Source organism: Trichomycterus rosablanca, chromosome 4 (genome assembly GCF_030014385.1).
Source record: "Trichomycterus rosablanca isolate fTriRos1 chromosome 4, fTriRos1.hap1, whole genome shotgun sequence".
Classification (NCBI taxonomy): Eukaryota; Metazoa; Chordata; class Actinopteri; order Siluriformes; family Trichomycteridae; genus Trichomycterus; species Trichomycterus rosablanca.
Window position 1 is genome coordinate 3,906,487 of NC_085991.1, and position 7,568 is coordinate 3,914,054.

The following is a 7,568-nucleotide window of genomic DNA, read 5'->3' on the forward strand; positions in this document are numbered from 1 at the left end:
CTGGATTTAGCCGTGGAGGTTTTCTGTGGAGGCCGTTCTAGCCTGAAAGAGAAAAAGGCAACACCATATAAACGCCCATGGTTTTTCTTTGGATTTGAGTGTCAGGATGGAAAAACAGCGAGCAACTATCATGTCTCCCTATATTGATAAGATATTGTATACGGTTTGGACTCTTGGGGCGTGTCGCCTACCAGAAGGAACCTTGATCTTCTACAACCTGCAAACTTCCTCAGATTAAAAAAAGCAGAGAACATTAAAGCTCTGAGTCACGTCACTCGTCATTTACGGTATGTCTCATAAAACCAGGACCTTAAAACTAAGATCATACGAAGCAAAGCACCACTCACTGGAGGATCCTGTGATTCTCCATAAAGCAGTCAGCAGAGGTGAGGTTCAGGTCCTCATGACTCACGATGTGCGGCCCACTGTGGTGGTGGTGACCTTTATCTACAGGAACAACGACTACTGCTTATAAACATAGTACATTTCTTTCTCAATTTTTCTTTGCTTTCAGTAAGCACTTCAATCTGACCAGGGTCACAGTGAGTCTGGAGCCTACACCAAAAGCCTTTTATGGTTCATTTTAATGTGAAGTAGCACATGAGAACCTGAGACCGAAACGTAGCCCATCAATCAAAATCCACCATTTTCAGCATGCACCTAATCCTGATCAGGGTCTCGGTGAGTCCAGTGCAAAGCACTAATCTAACTACTGACACTTTGTGGCAAGTGGGAGAAAACCTTAGTACTAGGAGAAAATCCAGGACACTGAAGCTGTGCAGCAACACCACCACCACCACCACCACAATGACGACTATTAATAATCACAATAAGGGCTTTATGATCATGGACAACCAGGACAAATAAAGAGCTCCATAGTTTTTGTTTTAGCTGTATGGTCAAAATTATGTGGACACTTGACCATAAGCTTGTTGGACATCCCATTCCAAAACAACAGACATTCATGATGGCTGATAATAAGAGTCCTCATTCTTTTAAAAAGGCAGTCCACAAGATTTTGGACTGTGTCTGTTGGGAATCTGTGTGCATTAAGAGAAAGAGTTAGATGTTGATGTTGGACCAGAAGGCCTGGCTCACAATCGATGTCCCAGTTCAATTCAAAACCATCCAATACATCAAACCATGTTTTCATAAACAAAAACTCTTAACCACTTAACCATCATCACAACCCCTTCATTTTCCTGTAAAGCTGCTCTACAAGTGGCTTCACATTTCAACACACAAACAACCGTTTTATAAACCAACATCTAGGTAAATATTGAAAATACTATCATCATCATCATCATCATCATCATCATTATTATTAGTGTAGTTCTTTGATGATTTTCAGGTGAATTGTAAAGGGGCTGAACATTTGGTTTAAAGGAACAATAAACAATCAATAAAAACAAATGGAATTATGATCTAAACATCAGCTGCTGCTAAAAATAATGAAAATAAAATGACACCATGTTCAAAACAGGCAACACAACTACAAAAAACTTACGCTCCTATAATCTCATGTATAACGTATTTTCTTTTCTTTAATTTTTCTACAGTTTTGAAGATGTACTTTAGTCTGTAGATATGATTTATGACTTAAATAAATGTTCTTTGGTTGTTATTTGGAAGGTTAAACAGTGTTAGTTTTAACATTAAGCTGTTTTGAAAGTGTAAAGTACAAATCTGCATTTATTAACCTGGTTTAACACTGAAAATGTAATTATTATTATTATTACTATTATTATGTAAGATATTATGTGCAAACTCTCAAAATTATGAAGGGTCTAACACTAAAACACCCTTAACAATTCACCTAAGACATTGTATTAATATTATAAACTACAATAGTGGAAATAAAAAACATGTAACATAAAAAAAATCAGTAGATATTTATGATATACATAAATAAAGAGTTTGCCTGTTCTGTACACACATTTATGTTAATTTCTTAAGTTAAACAAAGTTTACCATTTCCAACACAGTGCCAATTTAAACACAAACACAAACAGGAGTTTTATTCACCCCAAAGCCTAGTTCAACACTAAAAGTCATTTTCTATGTACTGAAGCTTTAAAACTCTATAATGTTAATGTTTTAAAGTAAGTGTTTTAAGTGTTTTTAGGCTGTATGTATGACTGTGATACACCAGTTAGTTACACGTTTCACCCAGCCGCTGCATATGGAAAACTAGTGTTCACTTACCCTCCACTGCTGCGCTCACATTTATCCAAAACATGGAGCTTCTTTCATAGATTTACCCGTGTTCATTTGGAAGAGAAACTACCAGTAACAAACTTCCCAACAATCTGGAAGATATGAAGAAACCCCTTCCCTCAGAAGAGCTCAGATCAGCCGCGTTAGAGCTCAATCACTAATAGTGATGAGTCGAGTTGTTGAATCGAAAATGAGTCGATTCGTTGAGTCGGTTGAAGAGCCATTCGCTGGCAAGAGTTTATAGAGACGGATAATCCCTGCTGTTGCTATTATGATGACAGTATGCAAAGATCACACCAAAACCACATAGTAAAAGCAGAAGAAAAGCACTTTCTTCCCATATTTAGTGGTGGACTGGCACCTTTTTTGAGAGCCTAATTTCTTTTTTTTTTTTTTTGGTTCTTTAAATGTTTGCATGGCACCTGACCAATCATGACCCTGACCAGTAGGAATCAGTTAGCAAAAGTTAACATAAAAAAATCAGCAACCCAAACCCTTTTATAGGAAGTGGAAAGGAATATAGCATGCACTTTAAAAGCATTTCTTACTTCACTACTGCTATCTTTCTTTTTTCTGCTACTGTTGTATGTTGTAATTTATGTATTTATTAGGATTTTAACGTCATGTTTTACACTTTGGTTACATTCATGACAGAAACGGTAGTTACTCATTACACAAGATTCATCAGTCCAAGTTTTAATGTCAAACGCAGTCATGGACAATTTAGTATCTTTAATTCATCTCACTTGCACGTCTATGGACTGTGGGAGGAAACCGGAGCTCCTGGTGGAAACCCACGCAGACACGGGGAGAACATGCAAACTCCAAAGAGAAAGGACCCAGACCGCCCCACCTGGGGATCAAACCCAGGACCTTCTTGCCTAGGCAACAGTGCTACCTTTGTATGTTGTAATTATAACAGCTATAAATTAACTCTATATAGCCAAAAGTATTCAGTCACTTAACAACAATATTGTTGATTTGCACCCTACTTTTAGTTTGCAGCTATAAAAGCCTTTACTCCTCCGGAAGGGCGGCACGGTGGCTCGGTGGGTAGCACTGTCGCCTCACAGCAAGAAAGTCCTGACTCCTTTCTGTGTGGAGTTTGCATGTTCTCCCTGTGTCTGCTTAGGTTTCCTCCGGGAGCTCCGGTTTCCTCCCACAGTCCAAGGACGTGCAAGTGAGATGAATTAAAGATACTAAAAAGTGTAGTTACGAAAGTGTAAAACATGACGTTAAAATCCTAATAAACAAACTCCTCCGGAAAGGCTTAAAAAATTTTTTTTTTTTAAGATTTTCAAATGTGACTATTGGCAAACTGGAAAACTTTCCACCGCTGACGAAGCCCCTCGGGTTGGTGGAACGTCTTTAAGTTTGTAACACAATTCCAGTCAGCTTGATCACTCATTAAAACGGGACATGCATGGTCGCACAGACACATCTAGCTCAGGTTTTTCATAGCTTTGGAGCCCATCATTTTCATATGATTTTTGCATGAATTTGGATCTTGGGCTCGTGTATCTTCTTACACTTGTTTTTCAAGTATCGACTCATTCCAAACCAAGTCCTGTTTTAGGGTATTTGTTTTTTTTCTAAACAAGTCGATTACACCACTTTAAAACTTTAATTGCTTTTTAGCTGCTTAGATGTCAATTTTGTTTGTAATTTGGATCATTGCACTGCTGTGTATCCGTATTACACCTCAGATTCAGCTCACAGACCGACAACTTTACATTTGCACCACTGTATTATCTAGAAGTGGTTTATGACTGATATACACTGTTCAGCCATAACATTTAAACCACCTTCTTGTTTCTACACTCACTGTCAATGTTATCAGCGCCACTTACCATATAGAAGCACTTTGTAGTTCTACAATTACTGACTGTAGACCATCTGTTTCTCTGCATGCTTTGTTAGCCCCCTTTCACCCTGTTCTTCAATGGTCAGGACTCAAGAGGACCACCACAGAGCAGGTATTATTTGGATGGTGGGTCATTCTCAGCACTGCAGTGACACTGACTGTGGTGCTGGTATGAGTGAATAAGACACAGCAGTGCTGATAGAGTTTTAAACACCTCACTGTCACTGCTGGACTGAGAATAGTCCACCAAGCAAAAATATCCAGCCAACAGTGCCCCGTGGGCAGCGTACCGTGACCACTGATGAAGGTCTAGACGATGAGCAACTCAAACAGCAGCAATAGATGAGCAATCTAAGGAGTGTCTAATAGAGTGGACAGTGAGTGGACACGGTATTTAAAAACTCCAGCAGCGCTGCTGTGTCTGATCCACTCATACCAGCACAACACACACTAACACACCACCACCATGTCAGTGTCACTGCAGTGCTGAGAATGATCCACCACCCAAATAATACCTGCTCTGTAGTGGTCCGGACCATTAAAGAACAGGATGAAAGCAGGCTAAAAAGGTATGTAGAGAAAAAGATGGACTACAGTCAGTAATTGTAGAACTACAAAGTGCTTCTATATAGTAAGTGGAGCTGATAAAATGGACAGTGAGTGTAGAAACAAAGAGGTGGTTTTAATGTTATGGCTGATCAGTGTATAATATATCACTGTACCCACCTCTCCTAATTATTGAGCTCAGATGTTTTAGCCACACCCAACGCTAGCATCTGTATAAAATGAATAATAGCATCCATCTTTGTGGAACAGGTTGGAGAATTATTTACTTACCGTCCTATCAGTAAAAATGATCATCTGTAGGTGTGTCGTTGTTGTTGCGGATCGATTTATTCAGCCTTTGCATCACCTGATTATAAAATAAAAAATTCCAGTAAAACAAGAAGTCCAACAGTTCCACTTCATTCAGGCCAGCCTGATCTAGGCAGTTAGGCTGTAGTTTCAAATTCACGTTTTTTAATTATAGTTTTTTTTTTTTTAAATATTTTTTTATATTTTATATCTATCGTACTGTATGTTCACTGCCTTTAAGGTGGCCCTGTATCCATCTCCAGATTTTTGCTTCTTAATTAGATCCCCGACTTCCGAAGCAGGCTTTTGTGAACAGTCTTTACCAAACTGACAGACACCCCAAAGAAAAGAGATATCTGCAAATTCATTCCACAGATGTTGACATGGAAGCCAGTCTTAATATGGTCTGGGGTGTGGTTATACTACACTCCAAAATCAAGGTAAAGGACCAAGACATGACACGTTTATCAAAATATATTTTATTCTGGTCATTTTCATTTGTTCTGACTCAAAATCAATCACAAAAAGTCAAATCAGCATCGCAACAAATTGAGCAAGTAAAAGAAAAAGAAAACAGGGGAAACCTTAGGTTACAAATTTGGAGGGAGGGTTGGTTGGGGTGCGCAAAAATATTTATTTACATGGTCCAGGTTGTATACAATATGAATGTCTATTAACTTCAAGATAAAAAAAATGGTTGTTAGCGCAGACGACTACAAACGAAGCAGAATTACAAAAGAGTCCACGGCAAGGCGAGCGCAGGGACCGAAGAGGAGCCGCCATAAAAAAAAAAGCGTGTCTCTTTAAAACCGAAAACGTTATAAAATAGCATTCCACTGTCATAGACAATATAATAAATAGACGTCTTTATGGTACAATCTGTGTATCGATCAAACAAGCATCAAAATACTCATCTCTTTACAAAAGTTCTGCAACATCTGGAACAAAAAAGCTGCAGATTATGAACCAATCGAAGCTAAAGACCGATTATAAGTAAAGTAGAAGATCGCAATGCCGTGAGATCAGGTCAGAAGAGCTGAAAGCTAACAAACATCCTACAAAAGTTCAAGTCAATACGAGAGTATTTTTAATATCCGGGATTAAGTGCTCGATGGAACTCTTCGCGTTGCGCCTATCTAAAGTGCAGAAAAGAGACGTCCACGCTGTCCACTTTCACATCCGATTCAAAACTAAAGCAGAAAACGATGACGATGACTGTTAATGGTATTTCATTAGGAAAAACTTCATTCAGCTTGCGTTTACGCTTCGGTTTCCCGTCGTCTACGGAACGATGTCCTGACCTGCTTTAAAAAAAAACTCCAGTTTACAGTGCACAGACTGACCACAAACCCTGATCCTAGATTTACATTTACAGCCTTTAGCGGATGTTTATATCCAGACTGACTTATAACTATCAGGAGATCAAGTTCAAGAGCTGAAATACTCCTGGAATACTTCGTGGGATACATGGGATAAATCATGGAATACTATTCAAGATTAAATGAGAGTTAAGGGCCTCGCTCAGGGACCCAACTGTGGCTTAGACAAGCAACCTTGTGGTGTCACCACTGCCACAAGATGATCCTTATTTATGCAAAATCGTTACAGCTTTGGGAGGTTTTCATTAGACGCTGTTGACTTCAAATAACTCCTAACAGATCTCTTACAGAACCATAACCAGGTCCTGCTACACTGTCTGATCAACTCAGATGATTTGAAGGTCCACGACAAATCAGAATTCGATTTCATTTCAGACTTCACTGCCATGGCTTTGTTATTTACACAAAAATGATACAAAAAGACAAAAAAACTCCTGTTGTCCTCAAATTCATACAATTACATTTTACATCATCATTATTGACGCTATGATTTTACAAAAACTGTGTACATTTAGTCATGGTTTTGTCCCACGTCGTTTTTCCCCCGTTCTATTTAACCGCCTCTTCGTCCTCGTCAGGGTCACGATGGGTCTGATTCATTGGCCAAAATGTAGGAAACTCCCCGGATAGAGCGCCAGTCTATCACACACCCACACATAGGGCAGTTTTTAGTAGCTCCAGTCGGCCTAAGTGCATGTTTTAGGACCAGCCAGCCGCGGAATCGAGCCCAGACCATTTATGCTGTGAGGTGTCAGCACTATCCACTGCATCACTGTGCCCACAACGTTTTTCAGACACACAATTAGACTCGAGCTGCCAACAAACCGAATTCATATCAAACTCGGACGCACTGACGTCGATAGAAAACGGCTCATTGGCAATAACCGCTGCTGCAAATACTGCCGGCACAGTTGAAATAAATCACCGACGAATCAAAACTGATCAGCAGGACGCATTCTGTTACGACTTCATTCCACCTCGTCTTCTGAACCTGCACTCGCGTTTAGCGATGATTTAACACGACGATTAAGACGTCAGCAACTTTTAGTGCACGTGATGGATTTAAACTCTGACAAAAGGACACAATTATTCATCCAAACTGATATTTAATATCTAGATACTTTCTCGCTGTATTGTTGAAGCTGTGCTATGAAACCCTGACACAAGTGACTACTTTAATACTTTAGTCATATCCACTTCCGCAGCGACGCCCGAGTCTGCAAGACAAATCTAGATTTGTTGTGATTTCTTTC